Genomic DNA, 25,652 nt, shown 5'->3' with positions numbered 1-25,652 from the left:
AAGAATACAGACAAGGTTAAAATCTCTCCCAAGCAGGAGGAAGTACTCATTTCCAAGGAGGATGCTTGTGGATGAGTAGAATTAAATTGATTTCCCTTAGCGGACTTGTCTTTTGAGTGACGAACTGGTAAGAAGTTTCACCTGTGAATGTCTGGCAGAGGTCAGCAATTGCAGCAACACACATCACTCTAATTAAGATAGCAGTACATTGTATAAATTTCAATAACTCCAAAATGGCTAGAGTTTAAAAAACTAAAACTTTCCCATACTCATGCATTTCCAACAGAAAATTTTTCCAGTCTTCTTCAGAATAATAAATAAATCTACCTGAGCTACAGATAATAAAATACTACTTGGTGAATGCCAGGCATGACATTTTTGTAAGTGACAGTGCAATTTGTGTGGCTCTAAGAGCATGGAAGAGAATAAAATCACTGACAGAAGTTTTCACAGTGGTTTTGTCAAATGCCTTCATAACAAAATTCCAGGTACATGCATGCACTTCACACAGTGTGACACTTCTAATGTTCTTTTTTTTTTCTATTTACTTTTCCTTTTTGTATTTTTTCTTAAATAACATGAAACTTCAATGTCAAAATTTTCCCAAGTTCAAAAGCAAGATTGTTCTAAATATTCAAAAGTTATAGCATTTGACTCATCCCCATAAGCATATATGCACATAAGTCCAAAAAACTCAAAAACCCCTGAGAAGGTTTCATCTTACATCTAATGAGTCATTGGGAGTTTAAGATTTTAATCTACATGAATGCAACTCTGAAGCTGAGATTTAGTAGAAATGCAGAATTTCAGTGCTCCCATAGAAGTCAATGAAAGTTTTATCAGCATAATATATACGTACATGTTAAAACATGGGATAAAAATTATGGTTGGAAGTACCTGTCAGACACTTTCATGAACCTGTCATTCACAAAAGAATGATAATCTAAGTACTTCTTGAACCAGACTAAATGAAAGGTCATTAGTAATTCATCCTTAACATCCTACATACTATTTTTGAGTACTTGAGACAGCATTTCACCATAAATGTATATCAGGGCATGAACTAAATGCTTTGCAAGACTAATATAAAAAAATTAAATAGAACTGTCCTTATTGCAGTTTGGGCCATTCTATTTATAATAATTCCTGTCTGTGAAGAAGCTCAAAATGACAGTCTTGTCTGATTTTGGATCAGTCTGGAAAAATTTTTTGTTCATGGTAATCACCTTCTTTCAAAGTTGGATCTGTTCCAGAAAGCTCTCAATGGACAAACCAGGGAACCTGTGTTGATCCCGTAAGTGAGGATCCAGGCACCGTCCCCAGGCATTGCCAGCATTCGAAAGGCAACTTCTGCTGCTTCATTCAGTCCTGTTCATTCAGTAGATTACTTAGGACAGAGGTCCCTGTTTCGTTGCTGCCTGCTCCGAGCTTCCCCTCCCCCTCCCCAAGCCGAACCCCTTTGTTCCAAAGCGCCGGCAAAACCAAATGTAACGCAAACTCTTCAGCAGTGTCTGACTGGCCGGTCACCCCGGGTCCGCCCCCAGTCCGCCCCTTTCCCCTTCTCCTAATAAAAGAGAGGACCAAGGGGGAAGGCCTGCCCTCTTTTGGCTTTGCAACTCTTTCTGTGAGCATTTGTGTGCTTCTGTTTCTTTGAAAGCTTCTAATTGCAGGAAATTAGGCAAGCTGAGAGCTATATTTCTCCCTCTTTGCTTCTGCTGTTGGTATTAGATTTGCAGCTACCATTTTGCCACTTTTAGAGCTACTGAAATGCTGGATTGCCTGTGCTACCTCTCTAGGCTGCCTGAGGCTTTCTAAGGCATTAAACTACTAGTCTAGCTGGTAAAAAGCTGTAAGTATACCTCCTCATCATTTCACATATTTCTCATATATTCATTGGCCTTTTCTTGTTGCTGGGACTGGATACAAGAATTGCATCATTCTTTAACACAAAAATTACTTATTGATGTTGTCTTGGGGTGACCTTATGTTGTGTATCCCATATCGCTGCCTATTATTATTACAATGTGTACTGTCTTTGGTGGCAGGTAAGAAATCTTAGAATTACACAAGAAAGTTAAGCAGAGGATTTTTTTTCTTGTTTGCAGACTTCCAGGGAGGTCTAATCCACCCTCTGATTTGAATTTGGTTCAAAATGTGTTTTGAGATTTCCTGAAGTCACTTATGGCAGAGGCAGTACACAACTAGAAGCGCAAATTCTTATCTCAACAGATGGACTGGTATAGAAGTGATCTCTGTAGTCTCGTGGTGTTGACTGTCAAATCAACAGATCAAGAACACCTGTTATTGCCTACACTGTGAATTCCTCAGGTTGAAAGACTAGGAGGTACTTGAGCAGGATTTTTCTATGATTTGTTTAACTGAGATTTTTCCAGATTGGTCAATGCTCATCAACTACTTTGCCATGGGCAGTTACTGTTTCCTTAGGGTGTCTCTCTTTCTAGATCACAGGGGAGATCTGAATACTTGACACACAATTCTGCTGTGGGCTGCTTACATTCTGTACTTAGTCTGAGGATTCATTGCTATCTGTCATTATTTTTCAACCATTAGCTTATTTAGTGCTGCCATTTTTCAAGGAACCATTAGCATAACAAAATATTCCTTCACACATTGAGGATAATTGTCCTCTCTATTAGTTTGTTCTTCAATTTGTTCCAGGATTGTTTCTTCAGGTTGTTTTCCTGTAATGCTCACTAGCATCAATCAAACAGCAGTCAACTGTGAAACTTCCCACAGCCCCTGAAATTATTTAGAACCACTCAGTTGCTCACAATAGCATCCTTTACATGTGTTGCTCTGTCATCCTTTTCTTGTTATCCTCACCACTCACGGCTTCTGCTAATTAGAATGCAAGACTGTTATTTCTTTATGTGCCTGTACCTCTTCCAGCATCACCAGATGTCAAACTTCATGGTGCTTTGCAACAGAAGTGGGTTGTTGACAAGGTAGACCAGTGTTGAAATAAACCTACCCTATATATATATTTGTAAACACCTGTCATTTCATGTCAATGCACTCTAATCCACCCCAAGGGATCTGCTAACAAGAACCTCAGTTACCTTTGCCTTCAGGTGTGGGTTGTAACATTAAATTGGAGGATTACTCTGAAAAGTGGTGAGAAGGTTTTCTTACAGGGATAACAGCCAGAGTTCTGGAAAAAGGAGGACTGATTTTCAGTCACAGCTGAAATCTCTGGCAGAAGATCATGACAACCCAGGATATGTCTGATCTCCACTGCTCCCCACTGCTATAATTTTTATCTCTCAGTATGACCTAGGCACATCAGACCTGTTTAAAGGTTTTCTGGTGTAAGCCAGATCTGTTGTAAGGTTTTCTCCATGACAAAGTCAAGCCAATTCTCGGAGAAGGTAAATAGGAATATTAATCCTCTCTGGGTTAATGACCAGCTTGTTACTGAATCTCCTGAGAATTGTTGCTTCTCCCATGCACTGCCCAGAGTAAATCAAATTATCTTCCCCTAAACCTATTGAACAGGCTGGGACATTACAGGATCCCAGGAGGAGTGATTGATGTGGTCCAAAGCTGTTGTTGGGTTTTCTGGCATGACCTGGACCTGTTGCAAGATTTTCTCTGGGAGAAGGTCAAGCTGACCCTCAGAGAGGGTAGTGGAGAGAAAGACACTGACCCCCGGTGGCTGACTGAAGGGTATTACTGCTGAGGGAGAGTTAGTGGGGACTCTCCCCTCGTGAGGAAATCATAATGATAATTTTTCTCCTCCCAGTATGGCCTGGGCTCATAACATTCGGCATGACCCACAAGCAGAGGTGGATGAAATTACAGTTCTGGCAAGAGAATGTAAACTGACACCTGGCAAAGAAAAGGCAGTTTGTCCCATTTTGGGTGCTGCCCTTAAAGGACTACAAAAGAAGCCACTGGCTACTCAGAAATCCAAGAGTGAATATACATATAAACACTGAAAATTCACTCTAATCTGCCCCAGGGGACCTATTAACAAGAACCTGAGGTACCCTCACCTTCAGGGCCAGGTCATGACACCTTGTTTGTGGTAAATTTGCATGGAGAAAGGTTGATACACAACAAAGACTCAAGGCTACAGCCCTGGAAGGAATAAGCACACACAAATTATTTGTTGCATGAAAGTATGCAATATAAATATGATAGAACTGCCTTTTGTGTGTGTCTGTGTGTAACTTTTAATGGATAAATGGATATATATGTTTATGATAGTGAATGTGTAAGTTTTGCCACTGTAGACATTCTCTATGTGTGCCTTGCCCTCTCCCCAAAGTCTGAATCAGAAAGTCTTCACATCCTTTTTCAGCTGAAATAGTCATCTCAGGATTGTGTACAGATGAACTTGAACAAGTGCAAAATAGCATGAACTATTATCTGTTTCTTGAACAGATAAATTGGATGGCACCTAAACTGTAGTTCTAGAAGAAGCACAAACTTAAAGCTACTTTTTCCCCCTTAAATGCCTCTGAAAAAGAATACTTGGATGTTTAGCAAGAAAGCTACCCTGGCTGGAAATACACAAGATATTTGCATCATCCTCTAAAGAAAGACAAAATGCCTTTCCTTTACTTGTTTAATAGGAAATAAAAAAACCCCTTCAAGTAAAACTGAAGTTTTCAAATAACTCCACATTAATTCAAATCGCTGGAAATCAGTTCCAGGCCAAAAAAAATGGGAGAAATGGCGTCTAAATCCCAGATGATATTGCAGGCTTAGACACAGAAGCAGAACAACTCATTTTTTTTCCACAAAGTGTGATCTTCAACTGTTTTAAGAACTAAGGACTATGACTAAGCCCATGAAGCTCACAGCTGACCCGTTCATCACAATTTTGCTTGTAAATAATTTTTCATCAAACAAAATGAAATCTTTCTACACATAATCAATATACCTAACTTCATTAGTGTTACTTGTCTAATAATTTATAATGAAGTAAGGAACAAGGTATTGAGGAGTGCATAAGTAATAAATTAAAGATACAAACCATTGTACATCATCTGATTGTTAAATGAAGGTATTCTCATCACTGGAACATATAAAAAGTACACCAAATTAAAGGATGTTCTAGTTTTATCTCTTATCCATGGAATGTATATAAATTCTTTGACTGTTTTCTATCATTCTAATAACTTCCCTGTGCATCTGACATTATACTATTTGTTAATTCCATTGAGAACTATCCCATTGTAAATTATCTATCTGAATAAGCTTCCTTTGTAACAACAAATTCCCCATGTTGGAATTTTAGTTGAAAAGCATCAACACTCATTAAAGGAAATAAAACAAAAGTGGATATTCCAATTCAACCATTCATGACTAAATCCTTAAATTTGATTACAATTTAAAAGAAAATATGTATGTATTTTAATCCTGTTTTCTCCACTTTGGTTATATTTCCTTTTTCGATTGTTTGGGATGAGTGATAAGTGAAAGCTTGGATCTCCTCAATTAACTGGGAATTTTGCTAATGATATAGTGGATCTAACCAGTATCATTTCATAGATGTGGATAGCATCAAAAGTGTTGTAAGCAAAATGAACAAATTTAATTTTACACTGGATTGCAGTAAAACAATTTTTTCTTTATTTTATACTTTAGCATTTAATAGATATGAATGCCTAGTTGTTGTTGCTGTTATAGCTAAAAATAATCTGCATTTGCCATGTCAGTAACAGCACTTCTTTGTTAGACCCTACTTTTTGTTGACAAAAAGTAGAACAAAGTCAGTTTTTACAGGCAGAGAATTAAAAAACAGTGCTCTTTCAAGACAGAAAGGGGGATAAAGTACAAAGGGGTGGCATCATGGCAGGGAAATGGGAAGAAGGCTTCATTCACATAAGCTGTCATACGAACAGAAGAGAATAAAACTGTGGAGGCAATTTCTCTTAAAATGAAAGGTAAATAGAATGTAATTATCTTAAGACATTAAGATATACCATGGTTGCTTTTGTACAGAAACAGGAAAGCATCTGGCTTCTTCCTAGGACTGCAGGTGGCCTTCAGAAACTCCTTCAGACATATGGGCTTTGCGTATGCTGTGTAATGCCTCCCAAAGTACCTTGGTGGCTGACCTCTTTTATTCCTCTAATGTTCCCTGCCTCAGAAGTCACCCAAGTATGTCCAAGAGCAGTAGAAGGAGCTTCAGAATCAATATAGATTTTCTTGGCCCTCTAGCAACCCTTCTACTCTGCACCCGAGCTTCCTGCTCTTTGAGCAGCCCCTGTTTACCACCATGTTCCTCAGTACAGGTGGTGGGTCACAGTTGTGCCTCCCCTTTGCACTGCTAAGTAACACAGCTTGTCTCTTGAAAAACCTCATGCAGGAATACAGCCCTTTTATTAACAGAATCATAGAATGCTAAGGGTTGGAAGCAACCTTAAAGATCATCTCGTCCCAACCCCCCTGCCCTGGGCAGGGACACCTCCCACTAGATCAGGTTGCTCAAGGCCTTATCCAACCTGGCCATGAACACTGCCAGCATTGGGGCATCCACAACCTCCCTGGGCAACCTGTTCCAGCATCTCACCACCTTCACAGTGAAGAATTCCTTCCATAGACCTAACCTAAATTTCCCCTCTTTCAGTTTGTACCCATTACTCCCTGTCCTATCACTACAGTTCCTGATGAAGAGTCGCCCTCCAGCTTCCTTGTAGGCCCCCTTCAGATACTGGAAGGTTGCAATGGGGTCTCAATGCGAACTTCTCTCCTCCAGGCTAAACAGCCCCAGCTTTCTCAGCCTGTCTTCATAGGGGAGGTGCTCCAGACCCCTTATCAACTTTGTGGCCCTGTTCTGGACTTGCTCCAGCAGTTCCATGTCCTTCTTATATTGGGAGCACCTGAACTGTACACAATGCTCCAGGTAGGGTCTCACAAGCACAGAGTAGAAGGGGAAAATTGCCTTCTTCACCCCGCTATCCACATTTCTTTTGATGTAGCCCAGGATTTGTTTGGCTTTCTGGGTTGCAAGTGCACACTACTGGCTCATGTTGAGTTTTTCATCAACCATCACCCCTGAGTCTTTCTCTGCAGGGCTGCTCTCAGTCACATCTTTTCTCAGCCCATAGGTGTATCTGGGATTGCTGCAAACCAGGTGTAGGACCTTGCAGTTCACTTCATTGAACATCTGGAGGTTTGCACGGGCCCATCTCTCAAGCCTGCCCAGGTCCCTCTGGATGGCATTCCTTCCCTCCAGCATGTAGGATGCACCACACAGCTTGGTGTTGTCAGTGAACTTGCTGAGGGTGCACTCAATCCCACTGTCCATGTCACCCACAAAAATGTTGAACAGTATCAGTCCTAGTGAGACCCCTGAGGGACACCACTCCTCACTGGCTCCATCACACATCCACTAAAGCTGATCCTATTATCATAGGACAACATAAAGTCAAGCACCCTCCTCACACACCGATCCATGAAAGCCCTATTACAGAATCATAATTTTGGAAATGTCAATCCTAGCAGCTATATCTGGGCAAAGAAGAGCAGAAGGCAAACAGAAGAACCTTGAGAGTCAAGGCAAGGACAGAAAAACTAAAGAATATTTGCAGCAGGAACAAGCACCTCAGGTACTTCTCTTGACAGATATTTGATGTGAAGGGTTATTGATGCAGAACACTACTTTGCCTCCCTAGAGTCCCTAAAGATTAAGAGGCTAAAAGCCTCATGCAAACAGGAAACGTCTTTGTCAAGGAAGCAGACATCCTTACTTAGCCAGGTAAAACTTAGTGGATTTGGTGATCAAAGGGAAGCAGTTCAATACTTGCTGACATACTTTTAAAAGATGCAGTTAACATACACACAGTTATACCGGAGACACTGTGCAGGTGTAACCCCTGGGTGCACTGAAAAAGCAAAGAGATCCAATATCTTCCCCTTCATTTGTGTTTGTCTTAACATACTTATGAAGCATTCCAAATTTTCTCCTGCAGCTGAAAACATTCTATAAAAAACCATGTCTTGTATCTATTTTTAAGATCATTTCTAACCAGCCAAAATTCTCAGAAAGGAAGTATCCTTAAATTTCAGGTTTGCAACAACCTCTGACTCAGTCTCTTAACACATCTACAATATGGGTAAGAAAGCATTACTAACTTTCTGGTGCTGCTGATTTCTGTTCTATATTCTATCTTGAAAGCACACACAAGTGTGAACTTGTTCTGAAAGTTCTGCTAACATTTCCTTTACAACACAGCTCTTCCAGGTAGATCTTTCCTTTCTGATTTCTGAACAGCTCTTCTTTGACAGCACCCTTAGCCTTATTCAATACAGGGGCATTGCTTGCTAGTTGGTTTGGTTTGTTGATTTTCATTATTTTCTACCCCAGAATAGCGGTAGCAAAAAATGTCTTGCCATTTGAGACCTATTTCCTTCGACTCCCAGCTTGAACACAAACATTTGAAAACACTTTTGTTTTTTAATAGTGTCTTGGTTACTTACGTATATCTCATCATTCACCATAATCCAGAGGAAATGGTTAGTGACCTTCTATGCCAATTAGACACTTAAAAATCAATGGGCCCAGAGGGGATGCACCTGAGAGTAAGGAGGGAGCTGGCAAAAGAGCTTGACAAGCCACTTTGAATCATTTACCAGCAGTCCTGGTTAACCAGAGAACTCCCAGGTGACTGGAAGTTAGGAAATGTGATGCCTGCCTACAAGAAGGGTTGGAAGGATGATCCTGGTAACTACAGGCCTGTCATCTTCACCTCAGTAACAGGGAAGGTCATGAAACAGATCATCCTGAGTGACATCACACGTCATGTGCAGGACAATCAGATGATCAGGCCCAGCCAACATGGGTTTACAAAAGGCAGGTCCTGCTTGACCAACCTGACCTCCTTCCACGACAAAGTGACCCAGTTAGTGGATGAGGGAAAAGCTGTGCATCTTGTCTATCTAGACTTCAGTGAAGCCTTTGACACTGTTTCCCACAGTGTTCTCCTGGAGCAACTAGCTGTTCATGGCTGGGATGGCTGTACTCTCACTGTGCAAAAACCTGGCTGGATGGCTGAACCCAAGGAGTGGTGGTGAATGGAGCTACATCCAGCTGGTGGCTGGTCACAAGTGGTGTTCCCCAGGGTTTGGTGCTGGGGAAGCCCTGTTTAATATTTGCATCACTGATTTGGATGAGGGGATCCAGGGCACCCTCGGTGTGTTCCCAGACAACACCAAGCTGGGAAAGAGTGTTGATGTGCTGGAGGGTAGGAAGGTTCTACAGAGGGATGTGGACAGACTGGACCAATGGGCTGAGGACAACTGCATGAGGTTCAATAACATGATGTGCTGGGTCCTGCACTTGGGTCACAACAACAGCGGTGTAGCACAGCAGTGCTACAGGGTGGGGGAAGAGTGGCTTGCGAGCTGCTGTCAGAGACTGGACAGAGTAATCTGGTTTGAGACATCTTGGGGTGTTTGGAATGTGTGTTAGGGGGTGGGTCAGACTTCGCCCAGGTGAGACAGTGCCCTGTCCCCCATTCCCACAGCATCTGTCAAGCATTGCACAGTGGAGGAAGCCCCCAGGTGTCACCTAATCCACCCCTGAGTGGCAAAGTGACTGAAGTCCCACCTGGGAGGAAGGTCCAGAATGGGCCAAGGTTGATGGTTGGACTGGGTGATCTTGAAGGTCTCTTCCAAACTTGATCGTTCTGTGATCCTGTGTGTTGTTGCAGGATAACATTCTCATAAAGTTCAGTTATGGGGTCTTTTTGGTGCACTCTCAGACTAATGCAACTGCAACACAAAACCAATTAGGCTTGCCAGATTTCATGCTGAAACTAAAATTAAAATATTGAGAGGTCAAGATGAAACTATACAGCTGTTCACAAACAGAGCTTGCAGAGAAGTTAGACAAACCTAGCCTTACCAGCAGCAAGCTTGCTCATAATCTTTATACTGGAATATTTTTTAAAGATACATCAAATGGCATCTAAAGAATTCTACTTTACCGATATTTAACCTCTACCTGCAAAGAAAAAAAAACTGAGTCAAATAGGGATGGAAACTCCAACCAGCACCCCTAGTGAGTGGCTATGAGTCTGCAGCTCAAGGATCCTTGGATTTAGGAATTTTATCTAAAAGACTAGTGAGGAGTTATTTAAAGTTAGTTCCCATTTGTAATGAAACATCCCAGAAATGTTCCTGTTCCCAGGAATTTATAATTGCCTGTTATTGTCTGGAAATTGCTCAGATAATATGATGATTGGTGGCAACATGAAACCATGGGCAAATTTAGCAGAGCCAAAATACCAAGCTGCAAATAGAAGCATAAATCCCATCATTACAGAAGGAGTTGGTTGTTTGAGAATGTGCCTTATCCACAGGTATATTTGATAAATATTTTAGAAGTAAGTTGATCTGCATTTCTCATCAGCTGTTGGAGAAATGCGTTGTGTTTCATCTATTCTTTGTAAAGTAATCCACAACCCAGCACTGCATATGGCTGCTGTTTGGACCACTAATCTAGCTGTGAACTATTATTAATTATTATTAATCTAGCTGTGACTAAATAAATTTAGTCTTTGGATTCCTCAGCTGTATATGAAAAACAGTATAGCTGATTTAATATTTACATCCACATGGGTATGTGTTAAGGACATAAAATCTGCACTGCCACTACAGCATGGAAAACATCTGCTATTATGGTAATTCAAATAATAAATTACAATATGCTTTATTGTTAAATCTACATAAAATTTGCATCTTCTGATAATAACTTTTAACATACAAAAAGATGTTTTAGAAAGCAATGCAAATTCTAAGATGTTGCAGTAAAATATTAGGTACCATTTCCTGGGCACCTGAAATGCCTCAATGAAGATGCCTCATGCTCATGTTGCAAAAGTGCATAGGATTCTCACCCCACCGAGGTTTAGATAACAACTGAGGATGTCTTCCTTACCCCCTTTTAAAATAATACAGAGTGGAGTCAGTTCTATTTTAACTGCCTGTGATGATGATTAAGGAGGAGAAACACTGGCCTCAGAAAAGCAGCCTGACATTACCTTCAGACATGCCCAAAGCTCCAGACATTGAAACTGCCTTTTGCTCCAACTCCAGTGGCATCTCCATGCGATGCTCCCACTTAAATTGAGGTTCCCAGAAGACCAGGCCCTGCAGCCTCATTGCATTGCATTAATGAAGTCCATGAGTTTAGGGAAAGCAAAAGAACTTCTGTTTGCTTGTTCCGAACCTCACTTTACCTCTAGTTGGTGCAAACTCACCCTGTTCAAATTCACTTGCACAGTACATATTGAGGAGACATAGTGACGGGACAGTGCCACAGGTCTCCACACATTTTTACATACATTTGGAGGAGAGGAATCCATCCTGCACAGAGATTTTGAGGAAGTCCACAGACAACAGAATGTCCCCAAGCTTTAGCCTCTCAGACTTACTGCAATTGGAATCTCTGCCTAACACAGAGAACTAGGTATAAAAAAAGCCTGATGATTACTTTGATTTAGATTCTACTTGACACTTAACCACAACTCCCTGTACATAACATCATATGAGCAAATTCTTCACTCAGCAAAGTCCAGCTGGGGAGTATGTAATTAGATCTCAGCAGAAATTAAGATAAGTAAGCCAGTCTGATACCAGTCTGATACACCATTGCCTCATGATTTAACTAATCCTAATTACAAAAAGAAAAAAAAAACACGAAACCAAAACCAACAAACAAACAAAATCCAACACCAACAAAAAAGCAGTAAAATACACTTGAAAATAAACCCACGGAAATATCATCTTGTATTACACACATGAGCATAATATTTTCTAGCTTATCTTTGACATGGGCTTCATTTTCTGCACACAGGTGTTTTTATGTTTTAAATTATAAATCCCCCTGGTGGAATTCTACATAATCCTGGAAGGAGATGTTTTCCAACAGTAGACATCAAGGTATTATCTTCATATTTTTAGAATTTTCAACATCTGCATTCAGCATCCCCTGTGCCATGTACCCAGGACCAAGCATACTCTATTTTTGGTCATTTCTGGTATAAGACAGCAGCCACCTTGATATCCTTTACAACTGGCAGAGTTTGTGTGTCATCAGATACCCTATGGCATGGTGTTTAGCCTTGATGGTGACTGGGCCAGGCTTACAGGTCTCTCATGTAACAAGCAGACCATGCACTGCCATCAGGAGATGCAGGGTCGGTCCTGCCTCACCCCAGCATCACAGACCATTACATCACCCTGTTCATTTTGGCTTAGCTTGCTATCCTCAGAAAGCTGCATGGGTTTGTATGTAGCAGAAAAGGAGAGAACGTACAGAAAATCTTGACGAATTTCCCTGCTATTTCTGGAAGGCAGCACAGCGAAACTGTGATCTTTCCCACGCAGAAATAGGTCCTGGCTCCCTACTGTCAGCTTGAGCATGTTTCAGCTGAAACCCCACGAAGAGCGGTTGCTATGAAGAACCACTAAATAATACCTAGCTTGTCTTTTATAATAATATTTATCAGAAATGTAACAAAAAGGGTATTTCATAACACAGTATCTAACAAGATGGCTTGTGCAATATCAGCATGCTGGGTCCAGGCTCCCTGTCAAAGCTTTATTCAGATGTTACACTGTCTTGACTAATCATTCCTAATCCTATCATCAGCTGCCATCGTGTCAAGATATGTCAGCCTTAAAAATGAAGAGGTATGTTAAGGAAATGATGCCTTGCAAGGAGTAATGATGAATTTGGATTTAGTAGGAAGATAATGACTTATTCTTTGTTGAAGAACCATCTTACGCAACTGGTTCTAGTTCCCAAACGCATTCTTTGCTTCTCACAGCTGCTCTCACAGGAAATTTTTCCTTTTTAAGGTGTTTTACCAAGGATGCTTCACTTACATTTTGCTTCAAGATTAAAAATTAAAACAAACAAAACAAAACAGAACTTTAGGTCTGGGAACTGATTGTAAATGAAACACAAGGTTGCACATGAAAGTGAACTCTTGTGGACTTACAATATACTGTATCAGAAAAACCTGAAGTAAACTTGGTTTACAACTGACTTGCAGTGCAAGGACTGGCATGCTAGAGTTACTTCTTGTTACTGGTGCTGATTGTCATGGTACTCACAGTTACAACTATATCAGTTCTGAAAAGAGGGACACTTTCAAATAATTGCTGCAAGCTGATTGTCATTTGTAAAAACAGTTCTCCCAGAGAACTGTGAGAAGATTGTTTCTATTCTGCTTTGGAGAACTATTGCTGAAAATTACTAATTTGAAAGTATTGCTAAATAAACATTAACAAGAGAATCCATAGGGTGAAATCATGGAGCCAACCCTTCCAACCTTGCCAGAGCCTGCATTACGATCACACCAAAGAGAAAGAACTTTTCTTTTATGTAAATGGAGCTTATATCACCAGGAAGATGAACTAAAACAGTGGTGTTAATTTTGCTTGAAGATCTCGAATCTACAGATGCTGAGAAGTACCAAACACCTATGTCAACAATACTGTCATGTTTCCATTACTATGGAGAACCAGACAAACCTGGGTTAAGGATTAGTCCCATAATATTTTCTCTGCTTTTTAATGAAACCCTCCAAACCATCTTTTATTCCATTTCCTCATGTTTCATTTATCAAAACAGCTAAAAATTAGTCCAATTCTTCTATGAGCCCTACATCCCCTCAAAGAATGAATGAATGGTATGTGGTATTTTGCCTTTCCTAAATTGCCTTTTTATCCATCAAGTGTTTTATCCATTAGGTGATTAATTCCACAAGACTAAAGAAAAGCTTTGTCCAAGAAATCCTCTAAACTTCTATGTATCTCTATGCAAAAAGAAGCAGATGGTTATGTTCTAGCTGCCAGCTCTCCAGGACTGCAATAGGTGAATCACCTTCACTCCCAGAGTTGCTTAGGCACATTAATATGCGATCGTCTGTGCTACTGAGTCTTGTCTCTTGTGTTAGTCAGCATAGTGGTCTGACATATCCAAACTGCATGATTCTACCAGGGATCCCAGCAGAAAATAATCTCTCATCACATGCTTCATAATTCACAGGGTCATGTATGAATATCAAAGGAAATGCAGAAAAGGTTTAGCCAGTTTGTTCTTCGGAATTGTTATTTTCTTATTCAAAACCTAAAAAGGATGACAAAAATGCAAAAGTCCAACCTTTCAAGTTCAACCTCCTCTTTTTAATTTCAGAGAGAAACTTGGGCCCAGTCCTAGTTTTCACTGAACTAGTTCACATGAATTTGGGCTGAGTAAACACATAAATTTCATTATGTAGCTATAGAGTATTTTAGTCTAGAGGCAGATGATGGCATAAAGAAGGGATCTCAGGTAGTTAGAAAACATCAGAGTGGTAATTTAGAAACATTTATACTGCAAAAGGTGACCGAGAAGAGGAGGATGTTTATACCATATAAATGTATGAAAAACTGAAAAAAAACCCAGCTGGTTTTTTCCCTAATAGTAGGCCATCATTACTTAAATTCCCTTAATATGGCTTTCCTGGCAGATTTAAGATGTTCTCTGACTTGAATGCTAATTGTTCACAGAACTCTCTGGTAACATTCAGAGCTGAAACAAGAAAAACTTAGCAATATTTTCTACAATATGTCTCTATATATATTTTCTCAGCTGCTTTATGTCTGACAATTAATCACCAGCTTTAATTGTTATCAAGCCCAGAACACTCTACAAGATTGATGGAAGCCATGGTAGAAAATTCAATTAGATATCCTATAATTTTTTCCAAGATAATTTGCTTACTGTAACTTGCTTGGACTCATGGAGTATTTTGGTAAAGATCTTAAATGCTACAGACTTTTTCTGCATGCATCACAAATCTGATTATCTCTTTCTCTGCCCTTTGTACAGACATAGTCTCTCCTGCCAGTCCTAAGCATATGGAAGTCATGAGTCAGCCCTAAGCCATTGAATGATGAGTTTGGATGGAAGAAAGAAACTGCAGCATTTTAAAGAGTAAGTAGAGATTCTTATCTTGTTTCTGATAAGATCTCTTTTATAATGTTCTATGTGGTTAACAGATAAATGCTTTCTTTACCCTTTTGTGTCAGAATGATTTGGGGGAAAAAAATTAAGAAGTTATATAATGCAGTCAGAGTTGTGAAGAAGTAAGGATACTGAGACCTGCAAGGCCCATAGGCTCACACCAACAGCTGTCAGATGGAGGAAGGACAAAAGGAAAAATTTATACTGCATCCCTGTCATTATATTGTTGAGCCTAAATCTTATCAATAGGAACCTCCTTAATTACCCTGAAATGGGCTGCAGTGCAGCTAAACTCAGACAGGAATAAATAACCATAATAACAGCAACAACAAAGCTAAACAGGCTGTAAAGCCCCATAATTGGATTCATAAATCTGAATCTGTTAGAAGGTTAGCACTCGGGCTAATGCAGCTTGACCTGGAGTGATTGTTGATGCTGCACCAGCTATAAGACTCCTGCGGGTGAGCAGTGAGGGGGAAAATATATAAATAAATCAACGAGGCTCTTGGGAGCACTTTAGGAATCACCCTTACAGCCTGCCATAGTTATCATTCAGCCTGCAGCATCTCAGTGCTAGAGACAGCAATCTAATCTTTACACTGCAGCAAGCAGTAAAACAGCACCCCAGCTGCTGGAACAGGGAAAATGCTTCACACACAGCAGTGAGCTGATAATTGCTGATGTCAAACAAGCTTATTAAATGGAAGGATTTCATCCACTCCACCCTCCCAGCAGCCGCACCCTGTACAGCAACGTGACAGCAGTGCCCAGCAGTGATCTGAGACACTGCAGTTTATCACACCAGTGCCAGCCCGAGGCTCCAACCTAAGCAGCACAATCGAGACTCCCCCCTCACCAGCCTCTGCTGCCATCCTGCTCCCTGAGAGACATCACCAGCAGGAATAAAGTTTGCCTTTGGAAGGGCTGACATTGTGTGAGCCCTTGTTCTGCAGAGCACTTTCCACACAGCAATTATATCCTGCTCTATTTGCCTTCATGTTGTTCTTACCTGAATTATTTTTAGGGGATATAATAAACCTCATTTCTGTTAAATGAACCATCAGGGCATACATAACCTTTCTGCAAGTTATACTGCTCTTTAATAGCACCACCTGACACAAATTAGCATGTTAATCTCTACAAATAACAACAAAAATAATAATAATGATAGCATTTTGATGGCTTTATTAACATATAGTTATCTAGCAGCTTGTAAAATATTCATGCAGCACCTTTGAAACTCGGTAGCTCAACAGTGCAAGGACTCCTTTTTGTTGGCCAATAGCCTGTGAGTTTGGGTGATCATTCAAACATGACACTGAAACATCATCTCTGTGAAATTACAACAAGGAGGTGAAAATTAGTCCAGCTCTCAACATTTCTCAGCTTTAGACCTGTTTCTTCATGTTATGGGTCAAGTATCTTTCAGAGGCCTAGGCTTGAAACACCCCTGAGAATACCTGTGTACAGGTGATCTCTGAGCATCTCCGGATGGTTTTGCTCACTTTCTTACAGCCATAGTACTGGAAAACAAGCCCTAGTTTCTGTCCAGTTGAGGACAATGTCATCTGAACAGTGTATGTGCCATGCCTTCATACAATTCCTTAAATTTCCAATAAAACATTAGTGGTATGTAGGTTATAGTTCAGGGTGTAGAGAGAAGTTGGCTTTGTAAACATTTTGGTACAATCCCACTAATGCCCTTAGCTTGTGAAGACAGTTTTCAATCTAGTACAAGACCAGAAAAAGGTAAAACCCCATTTTCTTCCTCATCCCTCAATAGAGTATTGAAATCTATTTAATATTTCTTTTTAATCTGATCAGAATATGTTTTATAGGTCAGAATAAATTTTCCAAGCCTTGGGACTAATTCATTTTACTCATAGTTCCATAGCAAAACCCCCACAAATGCTTAAGAATTTTTCAATAGTTCATTTCAGAAGCTTCTCCAGAGAAGATAATGGACACTTTTCACCCATTTCATGTCTCAACCCCTAAGGCAAAGTTAGTTTTTAGTATTTACTAAGAGTACTAAATGGAATTTCCAAATACTGATAGCATTCATAGTGAGTTCCATAATACTTTGGTATTTGTTGGTTGTATATGCTTTTTTCCTATGCTCAGATTGTGATCTATCACCCTCATATATATCTATATCCATATCCTACACAACCCTCATTAAGTTATTTCCAGAGTTACCATATTTTTTCTTAATGCAACTTTCTATCACCTCATTAAAATACTGTACTAATTTACATTAATTTGTACACCGAAGTTGTGTTCAGGGGTTTTTAAACTCTCACTTGGAAAGCTCTCAGATTTTAATACATTGAAGTTCTGAGTTATCTCCAGGATGGTGTTTCTGTTAATCAGCTACTGTTACGTCAGTTTTGCTTTTGCCTTTGTTTATACTTGAAAATTCTTAATACATCAAACTTTAGGCCAAGGACCTTAAACTCCAGAGACAGAGGCAATACAAACTTCAAATCAGTCGTGACTTTGGGAATCATGCAAAGCATGCATCTGATGAATAAAATAATACAAGAAAAAGAGAGAAGATAGGAAGTATAAGGCATGTTCTGATAGCAGCCTTCTTCTCACTAGTAAGATGCCAAATATTCACCTCAGTCTCAGAGAATCATCATTTAAATTATCAGAAAAAAATGGTATACACTATTTTTATGTTACATGTTATATACTTTATTTTTAATAAAGGTATTGTTTAAAAGAAGAGACAGAAAATGCCAAAACCACTCAGCTATTGCCATCACCAACTCAACCTTGACATAATCGTAAGAGGCCGCAGACTCAAAATTTTCTCCAACTTAGGTGTTTAATCTACACTGAACAACTCCTGCAGAACTAGTATCTGCTGCTGAATCAATCTATACTGCAGAAAACAGCATGACAAACACCACTCTAGGTCATCAGTGCCAGCCTTTAGAAAGTTCTTAGGAAATATTTTACTTTAACACTAAGCAACATTTTCTGAGTTTGGTTGCATCTGTTTCAGGCTCACTAATATGTTACATAGGTCTCATCAAAAAAGAGGTACCTGTAGATGTTTCTCCACAGATATAACTCAGATGAAAATGCTGCCTGCAGTAGTAAAATAATCTCTAGACTAAGTTGACTAGAAATATGATATGCCTGTATACCTGAGCAATCTTCCAGTATGCCAAAGGTGATGTGATCACAAACTCTGTTGTGAGTAATAGTGGAGGTCATTTCGATGCATAGGGAGAAGACCCATTCTTAGGCTCCATGGAGATATTTCAGCCTACAAATGACTTATACAGGAGAGAATTTTGTACAGTGAAAGTTGGTTTATTTGCTTTTATAAGTGAACTCTCAGAGGGCCTGATTTTAGGAATGCTTGGCAGTACCAAGAGCTTTACCCAAAAATTAAAAGCAGATGGTGTGCAGTCAGTTTTGTTGTGTACAACATTTCTGTGTATACATAAAAAGTTGACAGTTGTAATGCTAGATTTTGCTTAGCAGGCTGTAGCTCCCTAAGAGCTCAGAGGGGCTTCCTAGGGCAATGCGACCCATCGCATCCCGCAGTCCATGTCGGACGGCCTCGTGATCTTGCTCTGGCAGCTAGCAGCGTTACAACCAGTGATGATGAAGGAAGTGAGAAGAGTCTCTCATGAGGGTTTGAGATGGCTTTAATCACATCTTGTCCCCACGATCTCCATAGGTACAGAGACCTCGTGGTCTGGGCTCAGGGGCATTTTGTCAGGGGCCCAGGGGTGGTCCCTAGGCGGGGCTGGGGTACAGGAACCAATAGGGAGAAACCAAGGGCGTGGCCAGGGCTAGGGCAGGGGGCGGGGGGAGCATGTGAAATAGGAAAAGCAATGGATTAACGGATCGCCACAGTTGATTACTTTATTTTCTAGACATCTTTATGAATTTCACAGACAGAGACTTCTGATTTCTTGGTCTACAACAAGCACAGCAATATCTCATCATTATCCTAACTCTATCCCACAACTCTGGGTTTTGGTACATGAAGAGGCAAAGAAGAAAGCAGGAGACCTTTTCTCTGCAGACATTCATAGAACATGCCATGAGTTCTCAATGTTAAGGAGAGCAAATATTTCCAAAAAAAGGAGACTCCTAAGTTCATGGTTTCCTACAAAAGTTTGTGACTGTCAAACAGGTTTTGAAACAGTGCCTTTGTTTTGTACAGGCCCAATTCTTCCATGCAGTCCTAGATCCTGCAATGCTACATCACTCAAAATGATGGATTGCAACTAGATCATAAGTTTGCATGTCTCCTTTCTAGTGTTCACTAGACAGGTGCAGCTATCAGACCTGTGTGTTAAGTGTGAGATGGATTTGGCAACAGCAACGAGTGCATGCAAAGAGAGTATGTAAAGGACCACCAAGTCAGATAGAGTTCTGAGCAGGAGCTGTGTAGATCATCTCCTTTAAGTGAGCTCCTCAAACAGATTTTTAACCATTATCAACCTAAAGCCACTATCTCAGAGTGCAAATGAAGGTTTACAATCCAGTCTCTCCCTCTGTGTGGTATTTCTGCTGATAGGACTGGTTCCAGCAAATCCAGTGACTCTCTGAAGTGCCCCAAGCACTGCCCAGTCCCTCAGTCCCCAGCAAATTTAATTTCTGTTCTTTCTGAGATCTGACTGCACATTGTATCTCTCCACTGCACTGGTCTCCCTGCAGAAGCCCAGCTCTGGACTCTGGCCCCTTGGCTGCCAGGCATGTTCTTTCCTTCCCTGACCAGCCCCCACACCCCTCTCACTGCTTTCCAGGTGGTTCTGTAGAAAGCTAATTATCTTTAATCGTTAAAAATCAGCATGAAAAAGTACGAAGAAATAAATCAAGTGCACTGGGTATAAAAAAAATCCATATTCCATGCAGAATCACACACAGACAATATTCACCCGTCAAAGGAATCCAGGAAAGGTAAGGAAAACATGTCTGGTTTCAGTCAGACATTCACTCTCAATTTGGAGTCCACAGATCCACCAGAAAACAGTTGGGGGTAGCAAATCAAAAGGAGAAAACTGCTTCCCAAAGATTACTAATGCCTGATGACAAGATGTTGTTATTATGGTTTCCTTCATCATAGAGTACCATATAACCTGGCTCTGTTCTTCTGTGAGCAACAGTCAAGCTCAGTGTCCTTATCTCACCACACAGAGCAGTTACAAAAAATACATTGCTGTATTAAAACCATCACTTGGGGTTGGTATAAGATACAGTAAGTAATAGAAAGCAGTTATGTTTTTCTACCAAATAATACAAGTCAGTTAAACATTTCCATCAAATTACCCTGTCTTACTTAGGAAGCCTTTTGTTAAAAATGTAGCAACTGTAATTGCTCAGGAGGTAAGAACAGACTCACCTTTTTTTCCTTTTCCTTTTTTCCCCCCTTTTTTTTTGTCACAATAGCCTTAAGCTCATTTAAAGAACCAGGAAAATTAAATTATGAGTATTATTTAGAATAATAAGAACTTGACACTGAACTATTCATCACAGAAAAAAATGGAATGTTTGAATTTATTCGTCTGACATTTACATATGCCATGTTTCCTCTGCTAACCACGAAGCTGTCAATCTATTATTTATGGAAACAAGAGACCAGAAATAGGTGTACATGGTTTCAGACAAACCTACTGGCCTGTGCAAATACTCATTTCTTCCCTCATTCTGTTTAAAGCCTCTCTACTTTTGAAAAACAGATGATTATTGCATTGAATAGCACCTAATGATGTAAAATCATGGTATTCTAAAGGCTGGGAAATTAATCGTTTGGCTCTAATACAGATAGAGTGCTAAACTTGATATTAAACCACTATATTTCATGCAAAGCATCAGTATTTCCTCTTGAAGGTGTCAGCCTTTCTAAGAAGATCATAATACTTAAGTGACATCCATTTTCAATTAACTTTTATTTATTTATTTATTTATTTTTGCAACCTAGAAATTGAAGAGGGTTTCTGAATTACCTAGGCTCTCAGAAGAGCTGAGAGAATAGTTTTGAACAGGGAGCTCTTCCATGCATTCCCACTTCTTTTTTTAATTGCAGATATACCTGTGTGTGAAGTGTGTGGTTTCTTCCTACATATGCATTTAACATAAACTACCAACTAGTCAACAATGCTTCTACAAATCATATCTTCCTGCTGGGTGTTGTCTGTGAGATTACTCTATTTTGGGCCACAAATTAAGTAAGGTTGGGTCCACCATCCCCTGTGTGTGGCACGTGGTGGTACATGACTTCATAGGCTGGAGCTCAGCTTAGGTGAGATACATCCTGTTCCCAAGCAGGATTGTGCAGATCTGTTTTGTCCCCTTCAGGCATGAGGGAAGCAGGAATGGATCTCTCAGGGCAGAGAAAGTCTGAGATATGAAGTCAGAGTTTTGAGACATGACTCCTAAGACCAACCAATTCTGACCCAAAATGTGCTATCTTATGCTTAACTGTGCCAAGGCCATGGGAGGAAACATGGAAGTGTAGAGCCTTATGTTTAGACAAGAGTGCGAGAGCGCCTTGCAAGCTCTTGTCTCTTCTAGCCACAGATGAAAGAACCAAGATGAGGAAAAAGAGCTCTGTGAAAAATTTTCTAGGCTCTCTATTTACAGTGGCCTAGAATTAATTTCCGAGCCTTTCAGCTGTCTCTCAAAAAAAAAAGAGAAAAGTCTGACTTTCCTCCTCTTCAGCAAGGAAGCTAAACCTAACAAAGACAAACCAACAAGCCAGTACAAGCCTTAAGAACACGGGCAAGCTGAACCAGACCCCTTCCACTCTGCTCCGGATAACAGCCTGTGCAAAATGATTCAGCAACAAGGATAAGAACAGACAAATTTCTTCCCCATCTTTCTCCCAACTCAGGGTGAAGGTATAAGGCAGATTGAGCCAATATAAACCCAAACACCACTGTGCTCCCCAGCAATATAGTCCTGCCCACCCCTTCATCCAGGTGTTGGCACGGACCAGCAAAAGGAGATGACAGAAAAGTAACCCTACAACTAAGAGACTAATGGTTTTATATCTCAGAGACCTGAAACAGCCTCAAGCGTATGCCAATGCCAGTACAAGAGGGTAGTGGAGCAGGGGCAAATGGACATCTGGCTTTGGATGGGGCAGGAGCACAGCAGTGCCAGTCAATGGAGTGACACTGCGGTGGCACTGCACACACAACTTTCAACTGACATATCTCTATATACTTGTTTTGCAGACATCATTTGGACCCACCTACATTTTTAGCCCCCACTAATAGCAGCAAGGTCCAAAACTAATTCCGCCCCGAATGAAAAGGTACGTGTCTGAAATCTGCTGCCCAGTGATATCTGTCCTCTCAAGCTTCTCCCTTGCTACCTGAAGCATATCAGGCATCTCTCCTTGCATAGGATCTGCTCTATAAACCAACAGTCCTTACCACATTATATAAATAACAGGTAGTGTATATATATGTCAAAAGAGAGAGCTATCATGTTTTTATAATTGTATTACTTTTTTAGAAATGCAAGGAATTATGCTCAGACCTCCACAAATGTACTCTCAATATAGATGAATGATGGTTATTCACATTATGATAAAAAGAAAAACTGTAAACACCGTATTTCTTTCCCCCTAATAGTCTTTCTTAATGTTCTGTCTGCTTTTTTTGAGCAGTGCTGAGCACTGAACCAATGTTTTTAGAGAACAATCCCCAGAGACTCTGGACTCTCTGTCTTGCATGGTAATGTGGTGCTGATCTCACTGTGGGCGTATAGACACAATAGGTTTTCCTCAGTGCTTTACTTTTATTTGTAGATACAGAATATGAATTTCATGTTATGTTGTCATCTAAATATTCAAATAGAGATATAAATATACATATATATATATTATACAGGCACACACACACTTGAATTATACCATGTATAACTATTTTTTAGTATATTTAACAGTGAATACCTCAGCACAGATGCCTAAGGAATTCCGTTGCCTTCCTCCCTTGTGAAATAAGACTCTTTATCCCTACTTTACATTTCCTACCTTTTAAACAGTTATTAATATGCAGAGGACCTTCTCCCCATCCTGCCACAACTTAATTTCTTTAAGAGAATTCAGAAAAGGACCTTGTAATAAAATTTTTAGCAGAGTATCAACTGGATCACTTTTTCAGTGTATTCAGTGATGATCAAACAGTCCAAATAGATTTGAAAGATACTAATCCCCTTCAAAAGTTGTGTCAGTTCTCCCTCCTTATACTGTTCTTACCCTTTTGTCTATTAGTCCTAGGATGTCTTCGAACAGTTCACACAACACCAAATTATATTGTCTGAATTCCCTATCCTACTTTAATCCTTTTTAAAAGTTAAATTTTTATTTGCCATTTCACTCTCATCTAGTACCACAACTGATTTAATCAATAGACTCCATAGCATAGCCGAGGGCTTCCATTTTCATATTTATGTTCCCTCAGGGCTCCCAAATAAATAGCACCTGGTTCTGGTAATTTGCCTGTATTTACTCTATCTATGTCTTCTAAATCTTATTCTTTTGACACTTTCATTTGAGAAAGTTCTGTTTCAAACTCTGATCCCTGTAATACAAAGCCCTCTGGTTCCAATGTCTCCTTGGTGGTGATGTTCACTGAAAAGAATTGGTTTAATTTTTCTGCATTTTTGCCCTGTGAGAACTGCTATTAAACAATGATCATCTATTGTCCCCACAGTCTTTCTGGAAGGCTTTCTAATATATTTGACAAATAACTATATTTTTAATTTTTATGTCTTTAGAAAATTGTTCCCCAAAGTCTTTTTTTTTCTGCCTTATTAATTTTACATTTAACTTATATTCTTTTTCCATTCAAATGTGATGTTCATTTTAGGCCTCTAAACTCCTAGTAATCTCCCCTTCCTCTGCTCTTTAACTTTGAGGACTTGTTTGGAGTTCTTTTCCAAGTTTTCTTTTTCCATTAATAGAATAAATATATTCTAACATTCCAGTATATTATGTTTTAGCAATCTCCATGTTAATGCCACAAATACTTTTTTTCTTTTGGCAGCTCCTTGTAATTTCTTTGAAGTAGTTTCTTGATTTTGATGTAGTTCTGCATTATTGCAGGGAAAGGGCTAAATCTGAGACTATTGTGATAATTATTGTGTTTAGCTATTTAGCAGTAATGTTCTGACTCAGTCCCAGGTCAGAACAACTCAAGACTTGGTTCTCCTGACGTTGCTCCAATGACTGCTTTAAGAAGCAGCCATTTTCAGGGCCTAAAAGCTATTCTTGCAAAACACATCTCATCCTGACATTCACCCTTCCCTCCTGGAGCTACACAGGCAAATCTTTTCTGTCAGTGTGATCTCTGCCATCTCCATGAAGATGTCTTTGTTGCTCTCAGAAAATCAGGCAAAATTTAGAGAATAATTTCAAACTGTAGAGACTTTACATTCTCAATGGACATAACTTGTTTACTTTACTTGATTATAAGTAGTCTAAAGACAGGACTAAAACCTGCATCTTCCAACCTTTTTTCTTTAATCAGCATGTTTCTGCTCATGTTCATTTCTGTCCCTAACCATTTGACTTTTAACATCGGTGCACAGATGAATAATCAGCAGTAAGAATTTCATAATTCAGTAAGCTGAAGGGGTTCTCTGCCAGCAAGTGAGATTCCAGGAGAGAACTTTACCAGTCTTGTGGCTACTCCCCCAGCAATGCCCCTGAAGCATTCTGTGTTGATAGAATCCTTGCAAAAGAATGAAGCAGGCCAAACTTTAACATGAACCTCGGTCATTGTCTCAGTGCTGGTTTGAGGTCTCAGTCCTCCAGGGTGACAGACCATTGTGGTCAGACATCTGGCATGATGCTTTACAGTGTAAAGCTTAGTCCTTTCTTTTTTTTTTTACTCCTCAGCACAGCAAAGAAATGTCTGACCTCACCCTGTGCTGCTTTTCTGCCTCACCCTCTCTGCTGTGTCAGCCACTGGGCTCCTCCAAGCACAGATAGCACTGATGCCTACTCCAGGAAGGGAGGAAGGGAGGAAGGGAGGAAGGGAGGAAGGGAGGAAGGGAGGAAGGGAGGAAGGGAGGAGGGAAGTCTTTGCTTTTTTAGACATTAAAGGAAGCAGAAAGTGGAGAGTCTGTCTTCACTGCAAGAGTTAGCTTGTAATTTTGTCACTGCAGGATAGCACACAGAGAGCTGAGCCCATGAAAGGCATCACCACTGGCTCCAACTGGCACAAAGATTTCTAAAGGGGATTGCACACAACTTTATTTGCTCCAATAAGCTGAGCCGCATTTTTTTCTTTTCCAAGAAGGAATCGTGGGAGAAATTGACTGTCTGTCTTATTGTATCGGGAAGGGGGGAATTACAGCAAACCAGCACATGACTTGCTGCACCAACACAGATACAGTCCACATCCACACAATCTAATCAGCTACACTAACTTGAGACAAGATCAGTTTGGGTGATTCAGATTAATAGTTCAATCCAGAAGTACTAGCACACATTAGAGTTAAGGCATTTTCCTTTTGTATGGAATTTGAGTTATAAATGGAACTAACATCTCAGAGAAAAATAAGCCCTGGGCCATTTTCCTATGGAACAATGAAAAATGTGAAAAAAACTTCAAATAATAGTTATTTTATTCTAGCACCTGCATAGCCTTGCTATGCAGTGAATGTTGCT

General features: G+C 40.0%; 1 long non-coding RNA gene across 5 annotated transcripts in view; it reads left to right on the top strand.

Annotated features, from left to right (window-relative positions):
• The window catches only part of LOC116440241, a 70,679-nt gene that overhangs the window by 28,582 nt on the left and 16,445 nt on the right, over nt 1-25,652 (top strand). For all 5 annotated transcript variants that reach the window (XR_004238465.1, XR_004238464.1, XR_004238461.1 and 2 more), the window contains exons 4-5: nt 14,861-14,965; nt 22,207-22,286. This is a non-coding gene — a long non-coding RNA (uncharacterized LOC116440241). The remainder of the gene's footprint in view (nt 1-14,860; nt 14,966-22,206; nt 22,287-25,652) is intronic.

The sequence above is a fragment of the Corvus moneduloides genome, chromosome 2, assembly GCF_009650955.1.
Source record: "Corvus moneduloides isolate bCorMon1 chromosome 2, bCorMon1.pri, whole genome shotgun sequence".
NCBI lineage: Eukaryota > Metazoa > Chordata > Aves > Passeriformes > Corvidae > Corvus > Corvus moneduloides.
Note: the sequence above shows the minus strand (reverse complement) of the source record. Positions and strands in the feature narration are given on the sequence as shown.